Raw genomic sequence first — 17,542 nt, forward strand, 5'->3', positions numbered from 1 at the left:
AACTCAACTTCTGAAGGCCATAAACTAAATGAAACAATATTTAAAACTACACAATGCATTATATAACCATAATATCTTCAGGGGGATGTCGACAGCTTCTCCACTCCTTTACACAGCTAGTTTCTGATTCATATTGGCCACGGTTTGTGCATCATGAATAATTATTTTAGACCTGATGAGGGTGGTTTAGTTACTTTAAAGATTCAAGTCAGAAAGGCTGCATAATCCTGTGAAAGTTTATTTCAATCTCCACCTGCTTAGCCTGATGGACAGCTCCTGATATTTCCTCTTTGCTGCTGCTGAGATCTCATACTGCTCAGTATAAGCTGCAGCTGTCAGTCAGTCAGGCTGGTTGGGTGGAGGCTAAATAAAGATGAACTATAAAATGCTAATTTTCACTATCCGGTTTGTACATCCATTTTAACAATCAACGTAAGTGCATAAGTCTCATCAGGTCCAAGTGCTGCTTCATTCATTGTTTGTGGGACTGCAAGAGATGCCTCATCCTAATGGGGACTTTCTGAGCATTGATCTTGGTATCGTTGGGGTGGATAAGTGGATACATGATTCTATAACTTGCTAAAATGGGAATAACCCTTTAAAGGGCCATTGGCTTCCAGGGCTTTGCCTGCTGATTGACGTTCATACCTATTTTTGTTTCTTGTTATTTTGATATTGATTCTTGCTTGTATTTAACCTTGATCTTGACCTGAGTCTTGTTGCTAGGTTTCCCTCCTGCCTTTTAATTGTACGCCTGATATCTCTTCTACTTCTGGCTCTAACCCATAGCCCTTGAATACTCTGATCTTGTGTCCTATGGCTTTTGTATCCTCATAGATCTCATATACGGTAGTAACAATCCTTGACACTTTCCGAATACGCTACTGATCTGTCAGCACTACGGCAACTTTTTACTGTTCTGGAGACTGCAACTTGGGGATCTTTTTGCAACAAAGTCCACACCTCCTTGCAGAAGGTTAGGCCCACAGTCTAGCAAGTGCCAGATATATTGTGTCTTTAAGAATCTACCGTATATCAATAAGTGAAGATAATAGCAACATTGGGGAAAAGAAAAGGTAAGACAGCACCAGCCAATTGTCACCCGTGTGACACAATGCAGCTGATGAACAATCCAGGTCCATAACTGAATCCATATACCTTACAGGGAATCTGTGACCAGGATTGGCCAATATTAGATATGGCCATCATCTTTCAGGGCTGATATACGGCATTCTATAATGCTGCATATCTGCCCCCAAGATAATAAAAACACCTTTTATTATACTCACCTGCGGTGCGGTCCTGTCCGTCACTGGTCTTGGTCCGATGCCTCCCTTCTTCTTGCGATGCTGTCCTCCTTCCTGCTTCGTGTGAATGACGCATCCCTATGTCAGCCAAAGGGTTCCCGGAATCATGCACCTGCGCAGGCGTACATCTATGCCCCGACTACTGCAGAGCAAAGTACTGCTGTGCGCATGCGCCAGGGCTCTTTCACCTTTCCCAGCACCTGCAATACTGCATATACTTTACTTGGTTTGTGAAAGAAAACAATCATCTGGACAGCCAATGGAATAGCATTTGTCTGAGTCCTTGTATAGTCATGGTCACATGTTCAGTATTTAGTCAGTATTTTACATCAGTATCTGTAAGCCAAAACCAGGAGTGGAGCAATCAGAGGAAATGTATAATAGAATCACGTCACCACTTCTGTATTTATCACCCACTCCTGGTTACTGATTTGAAATACTGACCAAATACTGAATGTATGAACGTGGCCATATAACAAATTTTCCAAGCAAGGAACTATGTCAATAACACAACTGAATTCAGTCCTACACAAGTGACCGTGTAAATTCAGCATCCACCATTTCTCGCTACCACTGTTGAGTGCTTGATCCAGGTCACAATTGTTCACTGTTAGCAGCTCTAGGACCACACAATGGTCAAATTATTTCCCAAATCAATAGCACAAATGAAAATGAGCAACTTTATTTTATATATTACTAGATGGTGGCCCTATTCTAACGCATCGGGTATTCTAGAATATGTATGTAGTTTATTCATGAAGTTTTCAGAATAATGCAATTTATACACAGGATTCAGCCGGCCGGGCGCGACCAATTAGCGTGGTTCAAATTCAGAGCCAATTCGCGGCCGTACTGCGCCTGTCGCTGATTGTTCGTGGCCGGCCCGGTGTGACCAATCAGTGAAGCCAGGGCCAGCTCCAGGTTTTTGAGGGCCCAGGGCGAAAGAGTCTCAGTAGGCCCCCTCTTTAACACATACCACAATTCATGATGCACAGATACAGCAGAGAAATATACCACAGCCAAGTAGCACATAACACAGCCCACATAGCATATAGCGCAGCCACGTAGCATATAGCACAGGCCACATAGTATATAACACAGGCCGCGTAGTATATAACACAGCCCATGTAGCATATAACACAGCCATGTAGTATATAACAGCCCACGTAGTACATAGCACAGCCACGTAGTATATAGCACAGAAACGTAGTATATAGCACAGCCACGTAGCATATAACACAGCCACCTAGCATATAGCACAGCCACGTAGTATATAGCACAGCCACGTAGTATATAGCACAGCCCACGTAGTATATAGCACAGCCCATGTAGTATATAGCACAGCCCATGCAGTATATAGCACAGCCCACGCAGTGTATAACACAGCCCACGTAGTATATAGCAAAGCTCAGGCAGTGTATAACACAGCCCACGTAGTATATAGCACAGCCCACGTAGTATATAACACAGCCTATGTAGTGTATAACACAGGCCACATAGTATATAACAGCCCACGTAGTATATAACACAGCCACATAGTATATAGCACAGCCACGTAGTATATTGCTCAGCCATGTATACTGCACAGCTATGTAGTATATAGCACAGCCCACATAGTATATAACACAGCCACGTAGTATGTAGCACAGCTCACGCAGTATATAACACAGCCACATAGTATATAACACAGCCACGTAGAATATAGCACAGCCCACGCAGTATATAACACAGCCCACATAGTATATAGCACAGCACCAGCAGTGTATAACACAGCCAACGTAGTATATAACACAGCCCACGCAGTGTATAACACAGCCCATGCAGTATATAGCACAGCTCACCCAGTATATAGCACAACCCACACAGTGTATAACACAGCCCATGTAGTATATAGCACAGCCCACATAGTATATAACACAGCCCACGTAGTATATAACACAGGCCACGTAGTATATAACACAGCCACGTAGTATATAGCACAGCCACATAGTATATTGCCCAGCCATGTATATTGCACAGCTATGTAGTATATAGCACAGCTCACGCAGTATATAACACAGCCCACGTAGTATATAACACAGCCACATAGTATATAGCACAGCCCATGTAGTATATAGCACAGCTCACGCAGTATATAACACAGCCACATAGTATATTGCCCAGCCACGTAATATATTGCACAGCTACATAATATATTGCACAGCCCACATAGTGTATAGCACAGAGGCGCAGTATATAACACAGCCATGTAGTATATAGCACAGCCACGTAGTATATTGCCCAGCCATGTATATTGCACAGCTACGTAGTATACAGCACAGCCCACGTAGTATATAATACAGCCACGTAGTATTTAGCACAGCTCACGCAGTATATAACACAGCCACGTAATGTACTGCCCAGCCAAGTAATATATTGCACAGCTACGTAGTATATAGCACAGCTCACGTAGTATATAGCACAGCTCATGCAGTATGTAATACAGCCACGTAGTATATTGCCCAGCCACGTAATATATTGCACAGCCCATGAAGTATATAGCACAGAGACGCAGTAAATAACACAGATCACGCAGTATATAACACAGCCCACGTAGTATATAGCACAGCAATGTAGTATATAGCACAGCCCACGTCGTATATAGCAGAGACATAGTATATAACACAGCTCACGCAGTATGTAACACAGCCCATGTAGTATATAGCACAGCCCACGTAGTATATAGCACAGCCCATGTAGTATATAGCACAGAGACGCAGTATATAACACAGCTCATGCAGTATATAACACAGCCCACATAGTATATAGCACAGCAATGTAGTATATAGCACAGACCATGTAGTATATAGCAGAGACGTAGTATATAACACAGCCCACGCAGTATGTAACACAGCCCATGTAGTATATAGCACAGCCCACGTAGTATATAGCACAGCCCATGTAGTATATAGCAATGTGGGCACCATATCCCTGTTAAAAAAGAATTAAAATAAAAAATAGTTATATACTCACCTTCCATCGGCCCTCGGATCCAGGTGAGGCGTTTAGTGATGCTCCTCGCGACGCTCCGGTCCCAAGAATGCATTGCGGTCTCGCGAGGTGATGACGTAGCGGTCTCGTGAGACCGCTACGTCATCATCTCGCGAGACCACAATGCATGGCCCGGAGCGTCACGAGGAGCGAAAAAGGCGCCTGACGGTGAGTATACAATGATTTTTTATTTTTTAATTTATTTTTAACATTAGATCTTTTTACTATTGATGCTGCATAGGCAGCATCAATAGTAAAAAGTTACTCACACAGGGTTAATAGCAGCATTAAAGGACTGCGTTACACCGCGGCATAACGCGGTGTAAAGCAGCCATTAACCCTGTGTGAGCGCTGACTGGAGGGGGCACTGACAGAGAGTAGGAAGGCGAATTCGTGGCCGGACTGTGCCCGTCGCTGAGTGGTCGCGGCCTGGTGGCCGCGACCAATCAGTGACGCGGGATTTCCGTGACAGAGAGACAGACAAACAGACGGAAGTGCCCCTTAGACGATTACCGTTATATATATAGATAACAGTAATCAGCTTCTTTCACCTCCTGGATTAATCTTTCACCTTCATGAGTGAGATCTGTAAAATCGGTATTCAATGAAGACAGATGTGCCCATTATTGAGCTAGGAGATGATAGTTGGTGCTCTTAAAATTCCTTGAATATATTGATATATTGAGTACATTTATATATTATATATATTAATATAATATATATATATATACTGTATATTAACAACGGTTACTCTTTAGTCTTCTGTAAGGTTCATAGACAACCCAATGCTGTGATCTATGAATGCACACACTATTAATACTTAAAGTAACATTTGCGTAACATTTAACAACAGCTGCTGGAATTATACCGTCAACAGTGGAAATCATTACTGCTTTCATAGGGCAGAAGCATCAACGTGATTCTGCATATATTGCAAGCCTTTAGAGAAGCACTTCTGAGAGAACATCAAAGCTAAAGTCTGGGATGACAGTTTGAATTTAGCAACAAAGTGACACCATTAGGGGTTTTTGCATAAATAAATCTTATAATAAATAACTGATGTTCTTTCATTAATCCAACGTAGACAGTATTATTAGTGAGAACAGGGGTATAAGGCATGGACCATGGCATGGATCAGGATAAGCACAGTATTATTAATGGGGAATGCACATTGAGATTCAAAGCATAGACTGAGTCTAAAATCCTTGCACCCTTCACATTGCAACCACTTTAGAAGAAGACCTAAATAATAGATGCCTGACATGTCTGATAATTGGAAGCATTCACATTAGCTATGTATACAATGTAATAATAACATGAAAGACTGCTGGGAATTCCAGAGCATTGCTGTTGACCAACTCAATAGACTTCAGACGGACACCAAACAGTGGCGGACTAGATTGGCAAAGGCACATCAGTGATTCTTGGGGCCCACTATTCGGTTACATGCAAAAATAACCTGACCCTAGTAAACAAATGTACTTTTGCTTCCATGTAATATTAATTTGGTTAGCTTGCTTAATGAATGAAGCTACACAAGAGCCGTAATCAGCAGTACTCAAGGGCTACACTCATTTGAATTGAACAACACAAAAAAGTAGGAAAACCTATGGAGTATATCTGCCCATTAAAAAGATTTTTATTACTAAAATTAAAACATAAATAGAAAGGAAAAACTAAAAAATGGATGATGCTAGATACACATGCAGGAAAATATAGGCAAATGCAGGAGGTGAAAAGCAACATGCATAGTGTAGCATAAATATATCATTTTCCCCTAAAAAAAAAGCTGAAATCAAATGGTTAAACTTTCCAATATATATGAAAAGCAGAGGGGAAACTCAAGAGCCATATTAAAACTTATAAGTAGATGTCATCGGCTGCCTGCAGCCTTCCCACCGCCCCAACGCACGTTTCTTTAATTCTTCATCAGGAGGCATGTGACACCTGCTCTTCATATATATTGGAAAGTTTAATCATTTTATTTCAGCTCTTTTACCTTTTGAATTTGCCTATATTCCCCTGCATGTGTATCTAGCAGCATCCGTTGTTTCATTTTTCCTTTCAATGTTTTATTTTAAATTTTAATAATAAAAATCTTTTTAATGGTCAGATACACTCCATAGGTTTTCCTACTTTTCTTCTGTTGGTTAATGAATGATAAACTGACACTTTTTTCTGCACTACTCATTAGCACTACTTCACAGAGGCCCACCGGAGGATTCTCCTGTTCTCCTGTGGGCCAGTCCAAGCCTGGTACCAAACAACAATGCTGCATAAGAATTGGAAGAATTTGGGAAATTGCTGCAGAACAGCATGGCATAGTTTGTTTGTAACCATTACTAAATGGGCTGATAGACTCCATAACACAATGATGGGGGTTTACTATTTAGTCAAATTCTTTAACATAATTTTAAAGTGGTTCCAATATAAAAGACACTGATGAGTATGCAAATTTAGTAGATTACATTGAGACTGTACATATTATTAATCCTGCAAATATGACCACACATATATAGCATAAGCTTTATTATATAAAAACATAAAATATACAAATTTTGATAAAAGCAGTGATATTATCACAGAAAGATTTTTTTTTCAGCATAAAAGGTATATAAAATGTGTGTCATGCACAGATGACAATTACAAATAGGTACAAAGAGCACATAGAAAAGATGAATGTTATCTGTAATGTAATCTGATGATCACCCCTGGGAGAAGCCATGGCAAAACGCGCATCAGCGTCAGAGTCATAGAGGTAATATGTAGAACAGTGTTTGGGTATGATAAATGTGAAATATGTTTTATGACTGACTCAATGACCTATATATGCAAGCATTATGCTCACTTTACTTATCGTTCCTACTTCTATGCATTCATGGTACAGTTGTGCTTAAAGGTTTACAAACCCCAGGAGAATTTTGGCTTTCTTAGCCTTTTTTCAGAGAATACGAATGACAACACCAATTTTTTTTCTCCACTCATGGTTAGTTGTTGGGCGAAGCCATTTCTTGTCAAACTACTGTGTTTTCTCTTTTTAAATCATAATGACAACACAAAACATCCAAATGACCCTGGTCAAAAGTTTACATACCCCATTTCTTAATACCTTGTACCTTGTATTGCCCCCTCTAACATCAATGACAGCTTGAAGTCTTCTGTGGTAGTTGTGGATGAGGTTCTTTATTTTCTCTGATGGTAAAGCTGCCCACTCTTCTTGACAAAAAGCCTCCAGTTCCTGTAAATTCCTGGGCTGTCTAGCATGAACTGCGTGCTTGAGATCTCCCCAGGGAGGCTCAATAATATTGAGGTCAGGAGACTGAGATGGCCACTCCAGAACCTTCACTTTGTTCTGCTGTAGCCAATGACAGGTCAACTTGGCCTTGTGTTTTGGATCGTTGTCATGTTTGAAGGTCCAAGTACGTCCCATGCGCAGCTTCCGGGCTGATGATTGCAAATTTTCCACCAGTATTTGCTGATAACATGCTTCATTCATTTTTCCTTTAACTTTGACCAAGTTGCCTGTGCCTTTGTAGCTCACACATCCCCAAAACATCAGCAATCCACCTCTGTGCTTTACTGTAGCAATGGTGTTCCTTTCATCATAGGTCTTGTTGACCTCTCTCCAAATGTAATGTTTATACTGTAATTGTGGCCAAAAAGTTCAATTTTGGTCTCATCAGTCCAAATTACCTTGTTCCAGAAGTTTTGAGGCTTGTCTCTGTGCTGTTTTGCGTATTGTAGGCAAGATATTTTGTGGCATTTGTGCAGTAATGGCTTTCTTCTGGTGAGTCGATCATGCAGCCCATTTTTCTTCAAGTGCCTCCTTATTGTGCATCTTGAAACAGCCACACCACTAGTTTTCAGAGAGTTCAGTATTTCAGCTGATCTTATTTGTGCATCCCAAACTATTTTCTTGGCAGTTGTGGATGACATCTTTGTTGGTCTACCTGACCGTGGTTTTGTTTTTACAGAGTCCCTGATTTGCCATTTGTTAACCACAGTTTGAACACTGCTGACTGGCATTATCCATTCCTTGGATATCTTTTTGTATCCCTTTCCTGTTTTATGCAGTCCAACTACCTTTTCCCATAGATCCGTTGACAATTCTTTTGCTTTCTCCATGACTCACAATCCAGAACAGTCAGTAGCTGGAAGAAAGATGCAAGAGTCTGTCTGGATCCCAGAAACTCACTCAGCTTTTATGCACACACACTGATTACAAGCAAACAGGTCACAGGTGACCTGTTGTGACCAATCACAAGCCAGAACGTAATTTTAAAATCCTGAAGGACCTAAAATTACGTCACGGCTTGCTGTGATTGGTCGCGTCGCGGTCACATGGGCGACGCGACCAATCACAAGCCGGGACGTCACGGGAGGCAGGACAAGCGCGCATTTTAAAATGCGCGCGTGTCCAGCCTCCCGTGACGTCACGGCTTGTGATTGGTCGCGTCGCCCATGTGACCGCGACGCGACCAATCACAAGCCAGAACGTAATTTTAAAAATCCTGAAGGACCTAAAATTACGTCACGGCTTGCTGTGATTGGTCGCGTCGCGGCCACATGGGCGGCACGCGACCAATCACAAGCCGGGACTTCAAGTAAGGAAGTAAACGCGCGAATTTTAAGCAAACAACGCTGCCGGTTCCCTCGCTGAGGTCCAGGCTGCGTCGGAGAGGTGAGTATAGCAATATTTTTTATTTTAATTCTTTCTTTTACACATTAATATGGATCCCAGGGCCTGAAGGAGAGTTTCCTCTCCTTCAGACCCTGGGAACCATCAGGAATACCGTCCGATACTTGAGTCCCATTGACTTGTATTGGTATCGGGTATCGGTATCGGATTGGATCCGATACTTTGCCGGTATCGGCCGATACTTTCCGATACCGATACTTTCAAGTATCGGACGGGATCGCTCAACACTAACCATAATGTATTGATTACAATTAAACTTTCATATACTATAGATTCATTATCCACCAACTGAAATTTGTCAGGTCTTTTATTGTTTTAATACTGATGATTTTGGCATACAACTCCTGATAACCCAAAAAACCTGTCTCAATAAATTAGCATATCAAGAAAAGGTTCTCTAAATGACCTATTACCCTAATCTTCTGAATCAACTAATTAACTCTAAACACATGCAAAAGATACCTGAGGCTTTTAAAAACTCCCTGCCTGGTTCATTACTCAAAACCCCCATCATGGGTAAGACTAGCGACCTGACAGATGTCAAGAAGGCCATCATTGACACCCTCAAGCAAGAGGGTAAGACCCAGAAAGAAATTTCTCAACAAATAGGCTGTTCCCAGAGTGCTGTATCAAGGCACCTCAATGGTAAGTCTGTTGGAAGGAAACAATGTGGCAGAAAACGCTGTACAACGAGAAGAGGTGACTGGAACCTGAGGAAGCAGTGGACTGAGTCTGGTGTGGAAACATCCAGAGCCACCGTGCACAGGCGTGTGCAGGAAATGGGCTACAGGTGCCGCATTCCCCAGGTAAAGCCACTTTTGAACCATAAACAGCGGCAGAAGCGCCTGACCTGGGCTACAGAGAAGCAGCACTGGACTGTTGCTAAGTGGTCCCAAGTACTTTTTTCTGATGAAAGCAAATTTTGCATGTCATTCGGAAATCAAGGTGCCAGAGTCTGGAGGAAGACTGGGGAGAAGGAAATGCCAAAATGCCTGAAGTCCAGTGTCAAGTACCCACAGTCAGTGATGGTGTGGGGTGCCATGTCAGCTGCTGGTGTTGGTCCACTGTGTTTCATCAAGGGCAGGGTCAATGCAGCTAGCTATCAGGAGATTTTGGAGCACTTCATGCTTCCATCGGCTGAAATGCTTTATGGAGATGAAGATTTCATTTTTCAGCACGACCTGGCACCTGCTCACAGTGCCAAAACCACTGGTAAATGGTTTACTGACCATGGTATTACTGTGCTCAATTGGCCTGCCAACTCTCCTGACCTGAACCCCATAGAGAATCTGTGGGATATTGTGAAGAGAAAGTTGAGAGACGCAAGACCCAACACTCTGGATGAGCTTAAGGCCGCTATTGAAGCATCCTGGGCCTCCATAACATCTCAGCAGTGTCACAGGCTGATTGCCTCCATGCCACGCCGCATTGAAGCAGTCATTTCTGCCAAAGGATTCCCGACCAAGTATTGAGTGCATAACTGAACATTATTATTTGATGGTTTTTTTGTTTGGTATTAAAAAACACTTTTATTTGATTGGTCGGGTGAAATATGCTAATTTATTGAGACAGGTTTTTTGGGTTATCAGGAGTTGTATGCCAAAATCATCAGTATTAAAACAATAAAAGACCTGACAAATTTCAGTTGGTGGATAATGAATCTATAGTATATGAAAGTTTAATTGTAATCATTACATTATGGTAAATAATGAAATTTAACACTATATGCTAATTTTTTGAGAAGGACCTGTATATGAGAATGGATATATGCAAAATCTTAATGTACAGAATGAGTGCTTCACTTCCACTAAATAAATGTTATTTTTTGTAAAATACAAAGTAGTACGTTTCCTGCACATTACTAATATCAAATCAGTTTCTGTCTTCAACATCTTTCCCTTCCGTCATTCGTTAGGAACCTTTGGTTAATAGCATCTCAAGCATTGTTTAGGACAGATGGGAGGGAGACGCAGACGGCACCTATGGCTATGCGCTTATATGGATCTGGCTGATGTCAGGACATTAGCATGTCATCTTAAGGCACACTGCATTGTATCACCATGGTAACAAGATAACATGCATTTGAAAATACTACAGCAAATGAATTAGAAACTAAGGTGCAGAAAATTAGAGCTGGTGTGAATCGATTTGCGCATCCCATTCCATCGGCCACCACTGTGATCTGGGGGAGCTGCATGGGAGTGGGAGAATTGCCTACTAACTAATGGCATCCGCGGCTCTCCTTTTGATTAGCTGGCCTGATACATCACATGTGCATCATGCCATAATGATGATGGACTCCAGGTAGGCTAATCAAAAGAGGAGCCATAGAACTTGGCATGTAACAGGAGATACTCCTGCTCCAGTACAGCACCACTGACCACTGCCATGGCCGAGGGAATGGAATGAGAATCGTTTCGCACGTACTCTAATTACAGGCACATATATTTTCAGAAAGACGATCATATTGCTAATATCACTAAGATCCATCACACCTATAGCATGTGCTCAAACTTTACCCCTAGTCTCGCTCTGTATTTGGAGCCCTTTGGGTAAAGGAAAATGATTTCAGTGCAGAAAACACAGATCTTCTCCATTGCAAGCATGTGAAGTTGTACTATGGTCAGTTAGATGAGGTGACCCTATTCCCCAAGTTGGTAATTCATTTTCCAAAGGGGCCACACAAGAGATTGCGACTGTTGCGGGGGACCAAACCAATAGGCAGAACTTAAATCTTATTATTGTTTTGCATTGATTTGCATCACCTAAATTTAAGCAGAATTAAGTATGTTGACTCACTGCTACTGCTAATATATGTCACAATAGGACTTTTGTATCCTGTATTCTTTCCAGTAGCACATAATCAACACTATATAATTCACTGTTTCCTATAAAGTTCATTAAAAAACAGTAAATCATACTGCCATTGTACTTTGATCAACAGCTCTCTGCACAATATGATGCCCCCACAGTCCCCACACACAGTACGAGGTCTCCACATAGCCCCTCAAACAGTATGGTGTCCTAATAAATTCTCCCACCCAGTATGTATGCTCCCACATGGTCCCTTTGCACACAAAGCCCCCACACAATATTATGTCCCTATAAATCCCCCCATACAGAGTATGATGTCACCACACAGCCCTTCAAATAGTATGCTGTCCCCTCATATAGTCACCATATAGCCCCCCATCCCCCATGCAGTATAATGCCCCAACACAGCCCCCTTGCACAGTATTAATTCCCCAAATTGCCCCCGGGCTCAGTATTATTCCCTCACAGTTTTCCACAATGTACTGTCAATTTTTAAATAACAATACGCTGCTCACCTAACCCTGTTTCCCATGTGCTCCGATCTGCACTGTGTACTGCGGCCCAGCTCGTACGATGTAGTGACGTCATTATTCCTACTGATCTCTAAGAGGCATAGGCTCAACGATGGAACAGAGAGCTGTTAGATCCCTGATCGACCTTTTCACCAGCATCTGCATGTCGACAATACTGGCGAAAGTGAGACGCCGGGTGGAGGGTGGCAATAAGCTTTTTAGCTGTCCTGATCTGTGGGCCACACTTGGCTCGAGTTTGCCTTAAGCAATAGGTTTGACGTGTTCCTTGAATCTAATATATTGTTTTTCCTATATAGGAGTATCTATAGGGGAAGAATATCACATAAACAAGAAACAGTCCAAGTGATAAATCTTTCTCAACATGAACCATTCCTATTATTACTAGCTGGCTAGATGTCACATTGTACTTATAATACCCCAAATTATTGCACTTACAGTTACACTAAGGGATGTTTATATGTAACCACATACTGCAGGTATACTATTATTACTATTACACAACCTTCTTCTTACTAGTACAGCTATAATAATCAGATTTCTTTGGTAAGGTATGATTGGTTCACAATGTGATTATATATTTGTTTTAAATTGAGTAGACTTTCAGCCATGAAGTAATTATTTAAGATGACAGGACTAATGAATGTATTAATTGGGCTTTTTTTTTTTTTTTTTGCAGAAAATAAAAATGCTTAGCACTTTTTTTGCACTTATTAGATTCAGTAACCAATTTATCCATTACAGAGGCTATTTTAAAGGCAAAATCCAATTCTCATTCAGATTAGCCACATTGACTAAATCTGTTTCATAATTCACCAGCTTTCAGTAGATAATTCCTGTCAACATTTCCTTTACAGCATTTTTTTTACAGCAAGCTCACCTGAAAAAGCGCATAGCCGTGCGAAACAGCTGTTTCCACAGGTGTTGCCTGCACCTATTCTTATCTATCCTGCACTAAGTTTGGAATACAATAAAGCTGACCATTAAATTATTCTAAGTACTCCTCCATTATTCTTGGCCACGTGGATTGCTTTACTGGACTCTTGTGTATGGAGCTGATCACCACCGCGGAAGGCAGTTATATATCTACCACATGTGCGCCACAATAGTCGCATATGTACTTATGTCTATTGCCAACCCAGTCTTTCTTTTTTGTTGGATCTTTAATGGCTACTTTAAGGAGCTACAACTACGTCATGGTGACGTGTTTGAAATTCAAGGGAAAAGAAAGCGGTCACTGGGGAGCGCTGTGAGGGTCACAGTTAAAATTAAAAGCAAAGGGTCCACCGCAGCTCCAGCCGTTAACCTTCTAGGAGGATACAAAATGCAGTAAAGAATAGTAATAACGGTCCTAGGAGCGCTGGAAATGAGACCAAAACAAGGATTTTAGTGTTGAACCACAACGCGTTTCAACGGTTAAACCGTCTTCATCAGGTGGAAGTTACCTGATGAAGACGGTTTAACCGTTGAAACGCGTTGTGGTTCAACACTAAAATCCTTGTTTTGGTCTCATTTCCAGCGCTCCTAGGACCGTTATTACTATTCTTTACTGCATGGTGACGTGTTTGACACACAGATTCGCAGCTTATTTGTGTGCAAAAATATTATAATTTTTAATATACAGTATACTAAACTTCCCTTTTTTTAGAAACCCGAATAATAATATATGTAAAGGGGTATTCAGGTTTCAGAAAAAAAGAGAAATTTATATACAGTACATAAATCAGGTCTTTGACTGAAATTTTTTATAGTACTAGAGGCTTAATGGAAATCTGACAGCAAAATTAACCTTTAGACAGTATTTGGAGGAAGAGTTACAAACAATGATTTGGATCTACCCTAAAAGAGGTTCTCCAGAAGGACTCTCTTCTCCATTAATTGTGTCTTGTATTATTGCAGCTCAATCCTATTCACTTAATGGGGTTTTTCTCCTTGCCGACTTCTTGCAAATGGCCTAAGCCGCTGAGCTCAGTTGTAAGTTACAGTCCTGTAGACATGACGCCACCATTGCTGCCGATACACGTCACCAGAAGAGCGCCGGAGGCACAGCGCTGGATCGTGTGAGGGTAAGTACCTGTTGATTTTGTTATTTTCATTATGACAAGTGATAATTTTTTCAAGAAATTGAAAAGGAAAAACCCCTTAAAGGGACAGTTTTGGAAAACAGCTCTTTTTGCATAATCCTAAAAAGAAATCCCTGTATGTCCCTGTCCTCCATTGTTTCTTGCTTGTGAAATCTACATGTTCAATATTCTGGCCTTGCAAGTAAAAACCGGTGTCTATATACAGAAAAATCCATGGAGAAGTAAATATCAATGATCCCATAAAGTAGAAACCTTTGAAACAAGTCACTGTACAAAATAACTACATTCAAAAAATAAATTGGAATTTTGTCTTACAGGTTATAGCTGATTTACTTTTGCTATGTGTTTGTCAATAAATGTAATCTGTGTGCAGTATATCCACTATTACAGTATGCCGCTTTACACATGCAGTTCTATGTGCTATTATGCTAACAGGTTACTTCAGAAAACAGATCATTATAGTAATTTATAATGACAATATCACTTATAAAGTAACTCCTGAGTCTGTCATTATAGTCTTTCTAACTTCTAAAAAATATATTTTATCTGTATGATTTGCTAATCTGCAGGTGGAGGCTAAGCCCCCTGGATCTCCACGTTCTCTGTATTGCTATACATTAGAGGCGATGGTGGTGATGGATCATGTACATGAACCTGAGGATTGATTCATATAGATATATTATGGATCTGTACATTTGTCTATGTGGGCAAGCAAAGGATTAGACTTCTCTAGAAAACAAAGAGAGCTCTGCTGAAATATGCGGAGAATGTTGTACATACACTTCATTTATTTCAAGAAAAAAGCATGAAGAGAAGACCATTTTATAACCTCCGTAAATGTTACTACAATTATATTGCACGTCCACAGCAACAATATGATGCTTTATATGACTAGGTTATGTGTGGAAAGGAACATTTTTTTCCGCAAGTAGATTCTAAAAGGTGCTCAGGGCGCGTAACATGGCATTCCCAAGGTCACGTAGTCACTGCCATGTAAATTGCCATGTCCTTAAATGATATGGCCTTTATTAAACAGTACTCTCCAGTATCTTGAGCCATTTCCACTGCTGTGCCTTCTAACATCCCATTCTTCTATTACTTGGCTTTCCGATGACTAGAGACCCCCTAGGTAACCCACCTCCAGCATTCATTAAGATCCCAGGCTAATGACTGTGAAGCTCTGTGTGTAAGGTGCTGCATAGAGGAGCTGTCCACTGCTCCAGTGCTGAATCTGGTCTCCTGGTCACCACCAATGGTGCTGAGCCTCCACTGCAAGCCCTTTACTACTGCCGCCTATGCCACCACACCTCCATCCCCTCCAGCAGCCAGAGGGTTAAAGGATCATTTCTGATCATCTGCTCCAAGTGAAGTGTTTTAAAAGAATTCTTAACCCATTGTAAACCAAAGGACAGCAACCCTTTTTTCTTCTCTTCTTTCTTCGGCTACATTAATCAGTTAATAGCCAAACCCTAAATACTGTAATCACCAATGGCCTAGTTACTACACTGGGTGCTTTGCCCAGCACCAAGCACTGGCATTATGCCTAAAGGATTATGTCAATGAATCTTGGTTCATTTAAGAGATCAGCTTCCAAGATGTGACATCTGTTCTCACAGTAACACATGGAGGATGCTGGTTGCCTCTGACTATGGGGGGGTTGTAGTTTGCCATTCACTGTACCAAGCTCTATGTCAATTGTGGTGCAGCCTGGATGCCAGAGTATAGCAATACTAAGTGTTCCTGAGAGCAGGGCATTAGTGAAAAGTCCCCAGAATGGTTACAGGCTTATATCTACATAAAACTTCTACTTGACTTATCTGTAAGTCTCTGAGGCCCCTGGATGCACAGAAAGCGTCACATTATAGCCACCCCCTGGCATCATATGGACGTCATAAAATACTGTTGCATCCAGGATCCGATATGTAGTGACAGCATTAGCCGGTGCCATCCATACCCCAAGTGCTCACATAGGCATCAAATCCTACTGCATGCAATCTAGAATTGATCACTACTGCATAGTATCCAATAAAGCTGAAGACATTGTAACAGATGTTCCCTGTGATGTCTGAATCCCAGGAACTAATGTCACTTTAATAACCTGCTGCTTGATTCCTTTGTAGACATAAATCTTACAGCGTAAGAGCAGATCATGTCTAATGGAGACTCTGCTCATCATGGAAGGATTGATGTGAAGTTCCATCAACAGGAAGATGAATGAAAAATCTTACCTTTCTTATAAAAAGCAAGCTCTCCAAATAGTGAATAAGCCACTCCAGTGTGTGAGCTGCTGCCCTTCTATGTAGCAGCCTCAGCTCTGTATCCAGCACAGGCTGATCCTCCCCCAGCAGACTCTGCTACTGGGGGGGACCAATAGCTCCAGCAGGCTGGGATGAATCACATAGCTGCTGTGGCCAATCATGGCCCAGAAGAGTCCTGGCAAGGGGGATACTGAGCTCCTACACTGCTACATTTGGGAGCAGAGGCTTTGTCGCCCCCCTTTGTTTGGACTGGATTGCAAGATGCAGTCGTTTGGCAGAGCTGGTTGCATCTGCTGATAGTAGCAGTCATGATGCCAGTGATAATACCGCTCTAGGAGAGACATATTATGCTATTAAGAATAATACTTCTGCATTAAGTGGGAATGACTTGTTGAATCAGAGCAGGTCATGGAGCTGACGATTTTTCAATGAACTTCATCTCAATGATGATCCTCAGTAATGATACTATTCTCTGCTTTTATAGTAGCACATGCCAAATCCTTTTGATAAAAAAAGTATCACATACATTACTTACTACGTCTTACTAATGCCATTTTTAGGATCCTGTAATAGGTACAGGCAGTTCAATCCATAAAGATGTCCCACAAACAGAGGCGTATCTACACCATGTTCCAAATTATTATGCAAATGATATTTTTCTCGGATTTTCCTAAATGGTCAGTGCAAATGACAGTCAGTCTAATAAAAGTCATCACCCGTTAGAGTATACATCGAATTTTATTGAAGAAACCTCACAATGATAACAGTATAATCTCCAAAATGAATAAAAACTCAAAATGCACTGTTCCAAATTATTAGG

General features: G+C 41.3%; 1 protein-coding gene across 1 annotated transcript in view; it reads right to left on the reverse strand.

Annotated features, from left to right (window-relative positions):
• TMEM108 (transmembrane protein 108) overlaps window positions 1-17,016 on the reverse strand; it is a 307,097-nt gene extending 290,081 nt beyond the window's left edge. The window contains exon 1 of the mRNA XM_077271905.1: window positions 16,693-17,016. The gene's annotated coding sequence lies outside the window, so the exon portion shown is untranslated. The remainder of the gene's footprint in view (window positions 1-16,692) is intronic.
• Between the last annotated feature and the right edge of the window lie 526 nt (window positions 17,017-17,542).

The sequence above is a fragment of the Ranitomeya variabilis genome, chromosome 6, assembly GCF_051348905.1.
Source record: "Ranitomeya variabilis isolate aRanVar5 chromosome 6, aRanVar5.hap1, whole genome shotgun sequence".
Taxonomy (NCBI): domain Eukaryota; kingdom Metazoa; phylum Chordata; class Amphibia; order Anura; family Dendrobatidae; genus Ranitomeya; species Ranitomeya variabilis.